Raw genomic sequence first — 15,845 nt, 5'->3', positions numbered from 1 at the left:
TCATTAATCATTCATCACCAAAAATGATTCATCATATAAAATATATGATCCAATTTAAATTGGTTCAAATGCTGTTCTAAATAATATAATTTATGATATTTTTTTAAAAACTCCCGGAAAGAGTTACCTTTCACTTTTGAAACTTCAAAAACATGTTAAACAATAAATATATTTTAATCATTTCCAGTTTTTTTTTGTGATTGATTAATCATGATTAATCATGATTTTTAATCAATGAGCCATTTTTAATCATTAATCATAATCAAAAATCACAGATAAAACCAATTTTAATCATTAATCATAATCTTTAATCATCCTAAAAATCAAATTAATCATTAATCATAATCAATAATCACCAAAAGTTGAATTTTAATCATCAATGATTAATCATGATTAAAAATTTTGTTAATCATGAACGCTCTGCATTTGTTTCTTTTAGAGTACCTACTGTAGAGACTCGTAGCAAGATTATTCCTGGAATTCCTCCCGGTCTTCTACTCAGGGTTCTTTCTGAGATCTCTTCAAGTATTCTTATACGGATTCCAAAGTATTCTTATACGGATTCCTCCCACGATTTCTTTCAGGGACTCCTCCAGAACACTTTAAGGGATTCTCCGAAGTATCCCACGCGGTATTCTTTCCTTGATTTCTCACGTGATCCATTCAAGGATTCCGCCGAAGATTCCATCAGGATTCGAGGATACCAAATTTTCCTCAATTTCTTCAGAGATTCTTTCCGGGCTTTCTTCATTGATATTTTCTGATATTGTTTGAAGGACTTCTTCTGGCATTTTTTTTTCGGGATTCCTTCAGCGATTTCCCTAGAGATCCCATTCGAGATTCTGCTCACACTTTCTTCCGGGTTGTCATTAGAAATTTCTCCAGAGATTCCATCAGGGCTTCCTCTAGAATTCGTTTTGGCATATTTTCCAGCATTCCATCGTAGACTGCTCCCGGGATTCTTTTACGAATAACTCAGGGATTCCTTCAGGACTCTTTCTGGGATTGCTCTAGGTTTATCTTGGGCTTCCTTCTGGAATTTCTTCTTGGATTCTTTCAGGAAACTTCTTTCAGGGTTTATCAATTTATTTGAATTCATTTCAAGCTTTCTTGTCGGGCTACCTTTGAGGACTTCTCCCGGAATTCCTAGATTGCATGTAGGACATCCGTTGTATTCCAGAAATTCCAGCAGGGCAGCAATTCCTTCAGTTATTCTGTTCTGCTCCGGATATGTTACTAAAGTTCATCTCAAGTGTGCGCCATACATTAATTCAGGAGTGGCTAGAAATGCCAACCAGCACATAGTGAATTGTGAAGTTCACATACTATAAATAAAATAGTTTTTGCTACCTCACGTTATCATTCTGAAATGTATTTGGATTCAGTGTAATCATTGGAAAGAATTTTCTAAGCTTGTTTTTTTCCTAACGGTCTATTTCTCTCTGAACAATGCTATTTAGATCTGCAAACGAAACGTGCAAGTTCGTGAATCACTTATCGGTTCGATGGAGGAGTTTTCCTCTCCAAAGAAATGCGTACATATCGGCTCCGAGAGATTTATGTCTGGGAATCCGCACCTTCCACTTATTGGAAGAGTTATTTTCGAACATGGGTTGTAAATTTTGTGCCAACGACGACGACAACGACAGAACAAGTTCAACCGCACGGCAATGGTTCTAGCAACAAGGGATATCGTGGCCGGCCAGCCAGTAGCGTGCTGGTGGTCATTGACTTGATTTAAATAGACTCGCGCCAAATACATACCAACAGCTTAGGTATAAGAGGATTTGTGTTCCCGCAAACCAATCTTCGGCGGTGCGTTGCGTTTTGCGGTAGACCCGATGAAGGAGAAGATTTTTGAGATGCGCTGATGAAAAATGATCGTTTTTAGGAATTATCTTTCTCGCGTGCGTTTAGAGTCTGTCTTGGTTCGTCGTTGCATCGCGTCATCGTCCTGTGTGTGTGCTTTTAGAGGAAAAAACTAGTTTTCGTGCGAGTCGGTCGTGTGATGCCAGCAGCGGATGACATTTCAGTTTGTCTTGGTTCGTCGTTGCATCGCGTCGTCGTTCTGTGTGTGTGCTTTTAGAGGAAAAAAAACTAGTTTTCGTGCGAGTCGGTCGTGTGATGCCAGCAACGGATGACATTTCAGTCTGTCTTGGTTCGTCGTTGCATCGCGTCGTCGTCCTGCGTGCGTGCTCGTCTTCGTACGGGGCGGTTAAGTGTGTTTTTGGAGGCAAAGTGGAAGTGCCGCTTTTTTCATTCGGATCGGCCGCGTCGTCGTCGACAATTTGAATGTGCACATCGTCGTACCCGTGTGTTGTTGTAGCGGTTCAGTGTGATTTTGAGGCCAGTTTGTGGAAGATGCTGCAGCACATACGCACTGGACACTTCGAAGGATGTTTATTGGTGAGCTCGTTCCATTTTATCACAATAATTAATGCTATAGGATGTATAAAATTCTGCACTGGGTTTTGTGTATTTATCTAACAAATATTGAAAAGTTCGTCACGTCATGTGCAGTGTCGGCGCTAGTTCCAAATGCACATTTAGTTGGTAATAAATATTTTTCTTTCATTTTTTGCATGTACACAAAAATTTGAATGGTTCGTCATCTTCGGTGTCGACATTTGTAATATTTTAGCCCAAATGAATAAATGTTTTGACTCAAATAAACGTTGCATGAATTTCTGGAAAAAATAGAGGGTCGGTAAAAGATAGACGGCGAACCATGCGGTAAGATCTTTCTGATTTATTTATCCCGTGTTATTTTGTTAATACTTGTGAATCGATCGCGTTCAGCATTGTCTCGCGCGGAAACGCAAACTACAGATGCGTCGGAGTTTAGCATTGTGTTCTCCTTAGTTGCGAATGAATAACTTATGTAGGGTGAGTTTTGAGGCACAATAGATCGCGTTCGTCGTCCAAGGTTTAGAAGGGTATTTCTTCGCGAGCATATTATTAATCGCGAATCAAAACATTACATTCGTTTACCACGTCGAAATCCTCAACACATCTCCATTTCCCTTGTCCAAACTCCTAGTGATTTCTCGTAGTAACGCAGAGAATTCCTCGGTTATTGGCCTAAGCGAGAATCACGTCATCATTTCCTTCCCTATCCTCAATTGACCTGCATTCGGACGCGGCCGGCGCTGGTATTGCTTATTGAAAAGTATTGGGATTGCAGCATTTACACAATGAAGAGAAAGCTAATCCCAAGCATCATCTGTTGGTTCTTTGTGTAAATGCAGTTGTCCTTGCAATAACAGAGGAGCAACCGCGGGCGGTCAATCATGCTCATGCTCATGCTCATTATCTTTCTCGCGTGCGTTTATTTACTTTAGATGACACGGTTGTAAACAGTTGTGGGGCATTCATTTTCGCTTTTTAAGCAAGGTCGCCCTGTTCTATCATCAAAAGGGGCTTCTCCCGAGAGTGAAAATATGTAAACAAGCCGAGGATGATGGTGTTTATTTTCGTGTCATTGGATGAACTTGAGATTTGTTTTGACGACAGACAAAGTATTCCGATGGAATATTGTTCATTTCAATTTTTTACGACAAGTTTGGAATTTTGAAAGTACATTGCATGAAATTTAAGTGATTTCATACTGTTTATGATGGATATGGATATGGATATGGAATCAAGGTATCATCTACCAAGCGCCTCCTTCTTCTTTCATTGATGCTGTGAAGAGTTCAACAAATTCTACAATTCTTTAGCATTGGTAATACATACTTGATTATTGCAAATTGAGCCCCCACATAAGGAGTAATTGGAAAGATTTTATTTGAGACTTTATTGACAATCTAGAACATCCTAAACACCATGAAGTTTGGAGAAACAAAATAATTGACATGCCAGTTGTTCTAAAGGCCTAATTTGGATATGGGTTACGTTCATATGTATTCATTTAACCTTCGTCAAGAATACCAAAGGGTGCTTTATATTCTGGGATGTTCTTGGTGTTCCAAACTGTCCTATTGCGAAGTCCTTTAAATCTGCAAAATTAATTTTATGTGTTTTCGCCATTAAAGATAGCATTGCATAATCTACTGAAGTCTAGCTTGAAGTCTATAATGCCATTTATACATACTATAGGGATATTCCAGGTCAGCCAAACTACCTTGGAGTTGAGAACTTCATGTCTACACTCGTAGCATTAGCAATATCTGTTATACTGAGTAACGTTGCAAATTCAACCGCAGTTACTGGATCAATCTGAAGTATACTAGATATCATTATAAACCTTTGAGGAATTCAGAGTCGTCCAAACTGTCATATAATGAATTTTACAAATCTTCGATAATAGTTTTATGTGTTTCCGCCATAGATTATAGCATTTCATAATCTGTTGGGAACCATGGAGCTAATGAAATCTCAAATGTCATTTATAGGCACTATAAGGATATTCCAGATAAGCCAAACTACTTTAGTGTTCAGAACTTCAGGTCTACACTCGTAAAAGCAGCTATATTTGGTATACTGAGTAACGTTGTATAATCAAACGCAATTAATGGACCAACCTGAAGTCAACTAGATATTATTATAAACCTTTGGGATATCTAGGGTCGCCCAAACTGTTTTAAAGTTTATCACTTCACAGTAACAGTATACTATAGTTATTCTCACAATGAACTGTAACATTACATATCCAACTGTAATATGTAATTCCCTTGGCATTTCATGAGTGATTCCACGATACTTTTGAGATATTCCAGATCGGCCAAACCGGAGACTATAGCTTCAAGTCTACACTTGTGATAATAGCTTTCACTACTACAGCGGGGCATTTTTTTTTTATTATTTTCGTACAAATTGGTACGAAGGTTCTCAAAATTTAATGAATTTTCTTTTTCGCAGGCATGGTTCATATACAGGGTGTTAGGTTCCTGAGTGCAAACTTTTTTAAGGCTGATAGAGGACCATGAATGGTGAAAAAAATTGTTCTACGCATATGGTCAAATCTCAACCATTACGTAGTTATTGAACTTTCCATGTTTTTGACTATTATTGCTTTAACTGGTTATATCTTGAAAATGGTCGAACAAGTGGTCAAACTTATCGCAGTTCTTTCATCCTTATTCGAAAGATTATTGAATTTTCTATCAAATGACATATATGAATCGATTGGTTTAGTTAAATAGCTAAGTTTTCTAGAGCAAATAGCTTAAAAGTAGCGTGTTTTAATTGGTTTTTGTCAATTATCTTTGAAAAATGCGTAATAAATTAAAAAAAAAAAATCGGCAAAGTTGTGGCCCCTGTTTCACTCTACAATTCGTTCCTTGACATCAACCTTCTATCTCTTATCGTTTTCTCACAATTTCGATTTAACCTTCACAGTACCAGGTGTCAACATCAAAAGTTTAAAAATCTGTAACTTAGTCAAATTTTATCCGATTTTGATGAAAATTTTACAGAAAATCACAAATGAGTTGAATTTTAGACATATGCTATGGAACCATAAAAGTTCACCGTTGTTCCGGATTTAGGCCGGAAAAACCTGGGGTACCCTAGGTACCGAAACAGGGACTTTTTGAGAAAAACACTCGAAAACGTGTTGAAATTCGCAACAAATCAATTAATTTTAAATCTTTATTCAAGCGCACCTGTACATGCACGGTTCTGCGACAGAAGAACATGTTCCGGCCGCGTAGCAGGTTCCGGTTCCGGTAGGGACCCAAAGGGGACACTTTCTGAATTTCACAGAACCACATCGTTCGACGGCTCAAAATTCATGATTTTTCATGTGGATCTCAATAGGCATAGTGCCGATGTCCGGCAAAGGATCTGGCCACTTCCGGATATTCCGGAACCGGTTCCAGCAGGCACTCAAAGGTGACACTTTCTGAATTTCACAGATCCACATCGTTCGACGGCTTAAATTTCATGATTTTCTATCTAGAAGCCAATAGCCATAGTGCCAATGATAAAAACAAGTTTTGGCCACTTCCGGATATTCCGGAACCGGTTCCGGTAAGGACCCAAAGAGGACACTTTCTGAATTTCAAAGAACCACATCATTCGACGGTTCAAAATTAATGATTTTTCATCCGGATGTCAACAGACATAGTGCCGATGGCCAATAATTGATCTGGCCACTTCCTGGATATTCCGGAACCGGTTCCGGTAGGGACCCAAAGGTGACACTTTCTGAGTTTCACAGAACCACATCGTTCGACGGCTCAAATTTCATGATTTTTCATGTGGATGTCAATAGGCATAGTACCGATGTTCGACAAAGGTTCTGGCCACTTCCGGATATTCCGGAACCGGTTCCGCAGGGACCCAAAGGGGACACTTTCTGAGTTTCACAGAACCACATCGTTCGACGGCTCAAAATTCATGATTTTTCATGTGGATGTCAATAGGCATAGTACCGATGTTCGACAAAGGTTCTGGCCACTTCCGGATATTCCGGAACCGGTTCCGCAGGGACCCAAAGGGGACACTTTCTGAGTTTCACAGAACCACATCGTTCGACGGCTCAAATTTCATGATTTTTCATCTGGATGTCAATAGACATAGTGCCTATGGCCAATAATTGATCTGGCCACTTCCGGATATTCCGAAACCTGTTCCGGTAGGGACCCAAAGGGGACACTTTCTGAGTTTCACAGAGCCACATCGTTCGACGGCTCAAATTTCGTGATTTTTTTTGTAGAAGCCAATAGCCATAGTACCAATGACCACAAAAAAGTTTTAACCACTTACGGGTGTTCCGGAACGGGATCCGGCAGGGACCCAAAGAGGACACTTTCTGAATTTCAAAGAACCACATCGTTCGACGGTTCAAAATTCATGATTTTTCATCTGGAAGTCAATAGACATAGTGCCGATGGCCAATAATAAATTTGGCCACTTCCGGATATTCCGGAACCTGTTTCGGTAGGGACCCAAAGGGGACACTTTTTGAGTTTCACAGAGCCACATCGTTCGACGGCTCAAATTTCGTGATGTTTATCTAGAAGCCAATAGTCATAGCGCCAATGATCAAATATGGTTCTGACCACTTCCGCATATTCCGGAACCGGTTTCGGTAGGGACCCAAAGGGGGCATTTTCTGTATTTCATAAAACCACATCGTTCGACGGCTCAAAATTCATGATTATTCATCTTGATGTCAATAGGTATAGTGCCAATGGCGGACAATAGATCTGGGCACTTCAGAATATTCCGGGATTCCAATAGGAGCCCAAATAGAACACTATCAAAAATTCACGTAATCCCCTCGTTCGTTTAATCAAAATTCATGATTTTTTTTATCTAGAAGCTAATAGTCGTAGAGCCAATGATCAAAAATGGTTCTGGCCACTTCCGGATGTTCCGAAATCGGTTCCGCTAGGGATCCAAAAAGGACACTTTCAGAATTTTATGTAACCTTAAGCTCAAAATGCATGACTTTTCTTCCATTCATTAGTCATCCTAAACAGCACATGCTTCACAGAAGAGCCACGCAGCGCAGTTTTTTTAAATTGACTTAGTTATAGCAGAAAATGCCCAAAATAAGATCCTTTATTTGAAGAATCTTAAACCCTATAATGCGAATGTATTTTTGTTTACAATAAATATGACAAATCGTTCGATAATTCGGTAGTTCAACTGTATGGATTATGCTGAAACTGCACCAGGTACTGATAATCAGGTGTCTCGTAACCTCACTTTTTACTTGTGCTACGATTTAGAAATCAGTCATTCCGGTGAATTTATGGTCAAAACCAAAACGAAAATATTTGAAATCATTGTTTTACATCAATCTAAACCAACAACAGCTCATTTGTTCATAAAATTTCAAAATTAGTACTCGTAGAACAGGTACATCTGTGGTTAGATAATCGTCACTGCTGATAATATTTTTTATATGTGTTTATGGCTTTAACCCATATCGGCCTGAGTCAGCGCAAACGAACTTATACTTTTAGTAAATACGCAACCGATTTGAATATTTTTTCTACAGTTTACTCGCACATATTTCTAGTTTGTGAAAGTGGACAGAGAACGTCGGAATGGATCCTGTGGCCGGAGTTATTCCAGTGGGTCACTGGGTCAGATTCTTATAAAAATGAATGTTGTGTTTTTTTTTTGGTACACAGCGTATTTTCCATCAGTGTTGAAAATTTCATTTCGTCATATCTAAATTCAATCGCCTACAGCTAATTTTAGAAGTTGAACCTGAGAATATGGTATATGAAAAACTTGTGCGGCTAGACCAGTTCTGCTAGAAAGTCACGGAAAACCGCTATTTTTTGAATATTTAAGGTAAATGTCACGGACCACCTTTGAAAAATGCTAAATGATATTCACCGTGAATATCATTTGGCATTTTTCCAAGGAAGCCCGTGACATTTACGTTAAATATTCGAAAAAGAGCGGTTTTTTCGTGACTTTGTAGCAGAACTGGCTGCACAAGTCTTTCATATACCATATTCTCAGGTTCAGCCTTCAAAATGAGCTATAGGTGATTGAATTTAGATATGACGAAATGAATTTTTCAGCACTGTTTTCCATATACATTCGCAATTAAATTCACTCTATTTCCATTAAAATTTACTCTTCCACCATTTTAAACTGATTATCAACAGTTTTAGACCGTTTATGAGTTATTGGATATGGCCACCGAGTGCTCAATTTCCAGAATTGTGTCGTTTATTGTGGACGATCCCTTGAAATTATTATTTTTTTGTTATAACATTTCTTAGGGATTTTTTAGGAATTTTCATGCGTTCTACTAAGTTATTCTTTGTGATGAAATTTACCTCTTTCTGTTGTTTTTTCTTGTTGGAATAACGCTCTAAGTGGAACAAAGCTTGCATCTCAACATGGTGAAATCCCAAAAAGATTTCCTGGCGGAGTCCTTTGGTAAATCCCTGGAAACACATGAGAAATATTGGACAAATTCCTTGAGCGATACTAGAACTTCTCCAGATATTGTTGCTGTAATTCCCCATGCAATTATAGATGAGATTCCTACAAAAAAATCTTTAGGAACAATCACAGGAACAATTTTACAATCACAGTACGGATTTGTATAAGAATATTTGGAGATGCCACTAGAGGAGCAATCTCATAAAGAATCTCCCATCAGGCATTTATGGAGACACGTCAAATGGATTTTTTTTAAAGATTTTTCCATGGATTTCTTCAAGAGATCTCCTTCGCATTTCTCCGCGGATTTCTATAAGAATGCCTCCAGTATTTCTTCTAGGGAAGTTCTTTCTGTGAATTATACAGACATTTTCCAAAAGATTTCAACACTAATTCCGCTTGGAAAATCGCAAGAATGTCTGCCTTCTGCTCCTAAAAATCCTCATGTGGTACCTGCAGAGATTTTCCCAAGAATTCCTCCAGGAATTCCTATTAGAGTTTATCCAACAATTCCTCCGAGATTACCTCTCTTGAAATTCTGGCTGAGATTCATGTTATATGTTTTATGGGATTCATGCAGCAGTCTCTACTGTAACTATGAATTCCAATAGAAATTCAGGCTGAGATTTTTTATGGGGATTCCTTCAGAATTTCTCTAAGGCTCCTTCTATGAATATCTCTTCGTATTCTTGCTGGAAATTCCCTTCAGATTCGTTTGAGTTTGGCTTGGTTTCTGGCATATTCGGAAGGGGTCAAATTTATTGGCCATCGTGTTATGCTATGCCTATTGATACTCAGATGAGAAATCATGAATTTTGAACCGTTGAATGATGAAGTTACGTTAAACTCTGAAAGAGTTTCTTTTGGATCCCTACTGGCACCGGATCTGGAACATCCGGTAGTGGCCAAAACCATGTTGGACCATTGGCTCTACGACTATTAGCTACTAGATAAAAAATCATGAATTTTGACAAACATCGAACGAGAGGCTTATGTGAAATCCCGATAGTGTCCTCTTTAGGTCCCTACCGAAACCTTTCCCGGAATATCCGAAAGCGGCCAGTCGGCACTATGCATATTGATATCCACATGAAAAATCAGAAACTTTGAGTCGAACGATGTGGTTCTGTGAAATACAGAAAGTGTAGCTTTTAGGTCCCTACAGGCACCGGTTCCGGAATATCTGGAAGTGACCAGAACCATTTTTGATCATTGGCGCTAAGACTATTGGCTTCTAGATAAAAAATCATGAAATTTGAGCCGTCGAACGATGTGGTTCTGTAAAATTCAGAAAGTGTCCCCTTTGGGTCCCTGCCGGAATCGGTTCCGGAATATCCGGAAGTGGCCAGAACCTTTGTTGAACATCGGCACTATGCCTATTGACATCCACATGAAAAATCATAAATTTTGAGCCATCGAACGATGTGGTTCTGTGAAACTCAGAAAGTGTCACCTTTGGGTCCCTACCGGAACCGGTTCCGGAATATCCAGGAAGTGGCCAGATCAATTATTGGCCATCGGCACTGTGTCTGTTACATCCGGATGAATCATGAAATTTGAACCGTCGAACGATGTGGTTCTTTGAAATTCAGAAAGTGTTCTCTTTCGGTCCTTACCGGAACCGGTTCCGGAATATCCGGAAGTGGCTAAAACTTTCTAGATAGTAAATTGGCTATTGGCTTCTAGATAGAAAATCATGAAATTTAAGCCGTCGAACGATGTGGATCTGTGAAATTAAGAAAGTGTCACTTTGGGTGCCTGCTGGAACCGGTTCCGGAATATCCGGATGTGGCCAGATCCTTTGCCGGACATCGGCACTATGCCTATTGAGATCCACATGGAAAATCATGAATTTTGAGCCGTCGAACGATGTGGTTCTGTGAAAATCAGAAAGTGTCACCTTTTGGGTCCCTACCGGAACCGGTTCCGGCCTGCTACGCGGCCGGAACATGTTCTTCTGTCGCAGTACCGTGCATGTACAGATGCGCTTGAATAAAGATTTAAAATTAATTGATTTGTTGCGAATTTCAACACGTTTTCGAGTGTTTTTCTCAAAAAGTCCCTGTTTCGGTACCTAGGGTACCCCAGGTTTTTCCGGCCTAAATCCGGAACAACGGTGAACTTTTATGGTTCCATAGCATATGTCTAAAATTCAACTTATTTGTGATTTTCTGTAAAATTTTCATCAAAATCGGATGAAATTTGACAAAGTTACAGATTTTTAAACTTTTGATGGTGGCACCTGGTACTGTGAAGGTTACATTGCATTTCAGATCATAATTTTACAACTGTCAAGGTAATTACTTTTTTGCGTACTGTGCCGCGCACATTTATCACATATATATTTTCATTACATTCGCTTTGATCTCTACTTCCTAACATTATGAGTAGAAAAAGACCGATATAGCCATAAAATGCTTAAAGTTATGAACAAAGTATCGTAGACACATTTGTTTTGTGAAATCATAAGCAAATTTTCTCAACAATTGAAAAAAAAAAATACAAAATGAAAATTTTTCTCAAAAAAATGTTTTACTCTTGAGGAAAATCGGTTGAAAAAGTCGGAAAAACTATTTAGGACTCATTTTTTAGGTTTCGTGCTAACGTAAGAACACACACAAGACGCGGCGCGACACGGACACAACACTTATCGTTCTTACAAACATAAAAAGTAATTAAACATTTACCTTTTCGTCGACCGGTTTCGGGCTCGATGTTGCCCATCTACAGGACGATGTCCAACTATTTAGGATATCCAGAAAATTTCTCAAAAAAACAAAAAATATGTTTTGGAAGGAAACTACACAAGCTATATTCTGTGAAATTTTCAAGATATGATTTTTCTCCGTTGCTGAGTTACAGGGGATAGACAAAATTTTCACTTTTAAAAAAATGTCCCATTTGCCGTAACTTTTCGAAAAGTGCATCAAATATTTTCAAATCTACACTGTAAGTTGATCAACTAGTTGCGTATCCGTGGACAAAATTTGGAAAAGATCGGGCTATTCTGCACGAAGTAATAAGCATTTTAGAAAAAGGTAGAATATTCCGATAGCCCACTATGAGCTGTTATGTCTCCGAATTCAATGAACCGAATGCAATGAAATTTTGTCTATTTATGACTTATACAGGGTGTTTGGTTCCTGAGTGCAAACATTTTGAAGGGTGATAGAGGACCATAAATGTAGAAATAAAATGTTCTACGCATATGGGCAAATCTTAACCGTTACGTAGTTATTGAACTTCCCATGTTTTTGACTCTTATTGCCTTAACTGGCTAAAACTTTAAAAAGGTCAAACTTATTGAAGTTTTTTGACCTTTATTCGAAAAATTATTTTCTATCAAATGGCATCTTTGAATCGATTGGTTCAGTTAAATAACTAAGTTTTCTAGAGCAAATAGCTCAAAAATGAGCGTGTTTTAATTTATTATTGTCAATTATCTTTGAAAAAGCTTAATAATTTAAAATTCTTTCTTTGGCAAAGTTGTGGCCCCTGTTCCACTCCACAATTCATTCTTTGACATCAAACTTCTACCTCTTATCGTTTCGTTGCTATTTTGATTTTAACATCGCATTTCAGTTTATAAATTTGCAACTGTCATGGAAAGAATTTTTTTGCGCATTGTGCCGCACATTTAAATCAAAATTGCAAGAAAACGATAAGAGCTAGAAGTTTGATGTCAAAGAACGAATTGTAGAGTGAAACAGGGGCCACAACTTTGCCAAAGAAAGAATTTTAATTTAAGGCGAAACTGGAAGCATTTCCTCACTTTTTGGTTTTTGATTTTTTATTAAATAACGAAGCAATATTTTCAAAAACGATTTTCGTACACATGTAGAGGATGGATCAAGGTATCTTCTGATTTTTTTCGTAGTGGAAAATGTTTTTCGTTTTTGCAGAAACCATTTTTGAACGAAATTTCACAAAAAAATGGTTTTTGAAAAAATGGATTTTTTTTCAACACGAAAAAAATTCAGAAGATACATTGATCCATACTCTACATGTGCACGAAAACCGTTTTTGAAAATATTGCTTCGTTATTTAAAAAAAATCAAAAACTGAAAAAATGAGGAAATGCTTCCAGTTTTGCCTTAATACGCATGTTTCAAAGATAATTGACAAAAACCAATAAAAATACACTATTTTTAGCTATTTTGCTCTAGAAAACTTAGTTATTTAACTAAACCAATCGATTCAAAGATGCCATTTGATAGAAAATTCAATAATCTTTCGAATACGGGTCAAAAAACTTCGATACGTTTGACCATTTTCAAGTTTTAGCCAGTTAAGGCAATAAGAGTCAAAAACATGGAAAGTTCAATAACTTCGTAACGGTTGAGATTTGACCATATGCGTAGAACAATTTTTTTCACAATTTACGGTCCTCTATCACACTTTAAAAAGTTAGCACTCAGGAACCTAACACCCTGTATAAAGAGCTCTGAAAAACGTTTGACTTAACTTGAAATTATTAACAAGAGAAAAAGTTATGGCGATTTCATTAATTTTATTATTTTTTAGTAAATTGGTCTATTTTTAATATGCATTCCATTACTTACTATATTGTTACTTTCTTTCAAGACATATTTGTATTCAAGACAATCAGAGAGATTTTAAATGAACTATATTTAGCATCTTGAATTTTGAAACGATGTTGATATTTAGGAAAATTTGGTGTTTCATTAGAAAAATAATCTAATCGTTAAAATTTTCTTCCGTGTTAAGAATTTTAAGTCAAAAGCTTTTCAAAGCTCATTATATAAGTCATAAATGGTCAAAATTTCATTGCATTCGGTTCATTGAATCCGGAGATAAAACAGCTCAAAGTTGGCTACCGAATAATTATACCTTTTTTTTAGAATCTTTATAACTTCGTGCAGAATAGTCCGATCTTTTCCAATTTTTGTCTACTGCTTTTAGAATGTTTGATGCACTTTTCGAAAAGTTATAGCTATTTGAAATTGTTTCGAGAAGGGAAAATTTTGCCTGTCCCGATCATTTTGTCTATCCCCTGTATGACCAATTTTGTGAAAATTGTCCAGTGTTATATGAGCCATTTGTTTGAAAAATCATAATGTAAAAATAAAGCATCGTAGACACAATGTTTTTTTTTTGTGATATTGTAAGCAAATTTTCTCAGCAATCCAAGTCGGAAAAACTAATTGGGAAGTCTGGAAAATACCCATTGAGGATCCCCCCGTTTCGCCGTCGAGAACATAAACAAAACTCACAAGTTCCAGCTGCAACATCCAACAAGATTTCCTCCTGCAAAAAAGGCAAGGTTCACCGAAAGTCTCCACGAAATCCCGTTGTTTTCGGGAGCGTATGTTATTTAAAGATGTATACATGAGTTTGGCATTGAAAGTACAACAAGGGAGGTGGGTTTTCCAGCGAAGGAAATGACTTTATAAGTTTAATGGGAAAACGAATATTTCCGTAGGGCCGACCTGCCACAGAAAAACAAAAATATTTACATTTATTTCTAACATAATCTGTCAGAAGATGCATTTTTGTTTCAAACATGGATTGAATTTGCTTCAAATGTGACGTTCGATTTGCTCCAAACAGTTTTATTTTTGTGGCCTGAACAAATTGACAATTTATTTGAATTTACCTCAAATATTTTTGATTTTAACATAGTTTTTTCTGCGTGAAGAATTCATCCAAGGATTGCCCCGAGATTCCTCCAAGAATTGCTTAAGGACTTCCTCTAGAGAAGCCTTCAGGAATGCTGAAGATTTTTTTTTTAATTACTTCAAGGATGAAGTTCACATGGCTAAAATGAATTTTCCATGACGTGTAAACCTCATTATTTTTTATTTGTAGATAGATAGATAGATAGATAGATAGATAGATAGATAGATAGATAGATAGATAGATAGATAGATAGATAGATAGATAGATAGATAGATAGATAGATAGATAGATAGATAGATAGATAGATAGATAGATAGATAGATAGATAGATAGATAGATAGATAGATAGATAGATAGATAGATAGATAGATAGATAGATAGATAGATAGATAGATAGATAGATAGATAGATAGATAGATAGATAGATAGATAGATAGATAGATAGATAGATAGATAGATAGATAGATAGATAGATAGATAGATAGATAGATAGATAGATAGATAGATAGATAGATAGATAGATAGATAGATAGATAGATAGATAGATAGATAGATAGATAGATAGATAGATAGATAGATAGATAGATAGATAGATAGATAGATAGATAGATAGATAGATAGATAGATAGATAGATAGATAGATAGATAGATAGATAGATAGATAGATAGATAGATAGATAGATAGATAGATAGATAGATAGATAGATAGATAGATAGATAGATAGATAGATAGATAGATAGATAGATAGATAGATAGATAGATAGATAGATAGATAGATAGATAGATAGATAGATAGATAGATAGATAGATAGATAGATAGATAGATAGATAGATAGATAGATAGATAGATAGATAGATAGATAGATAGATAGATAGATAGATAGATAGATAGATAGATAGATAGATAGATAGATAGATAGATAGATAGATAGATAGATAGATAGATAGATAGATAGATAGATAGATAGATAGATAGATAGATAGATAGATAGATAGATAGATAGATAGATAGATAGATAGATAGATAGATAGATAGATAGATAGATAGATAGATAGATAGATAGATAGATAGATAGATAGATAGATAGATAGATAGATAGATAGATAGATAGATAGATAGATAGATAGATAGATAGATAGATAGATAGATAGATAGATAGATAGATAGATAGATAGATAGATAGATAGATAGATAGATAGATAGATAGATAGATAGATAGATAGATAGATAGATAGATAGATAGATAGATAGATAGATAGATAGATAGATAGATAGATAGATAGATAGATAGATAGATAGATAGATAGATAGATAGATAGATAGATAGATAGATAGATAGAT

At 36.6% G+C, this 15,845-nt stretch overlaps 1 protein-coding gene across 1 annotated transcript in view; it reads right to left on the bottom strand.

Annotated features, from left to right (window-relative positions):
* Nucleotides 1-15,845, bottom strand: part of LOC109403665 (myosin light chain kinase 2, skeletal/cardiac muscle) — an 83,001-nt gene that overhangs the window by 30,021 nt on the left and 37,135 nt on the right. The window lies entirely within an intron of this gene.

This window comes from Aedes albopictus, chromosome 2 (assembly GCF_035046485.1).
Source record: "Aedes albopictus strain Foshan chromosome 2, AalbF5, whole genome shotgun sequence".
In the NCBI taxonomy this organism is placed as follows: Eukaryota; Metazoa; Arthropoda; class Insecta; order Diptera; family Culicidae; genus Aedes; species Aedes albopictus.
Note: the sequence above shows the minus strand (reverse complement) of the source record. Positions and strands in the feature narration are given on the sequence as shown.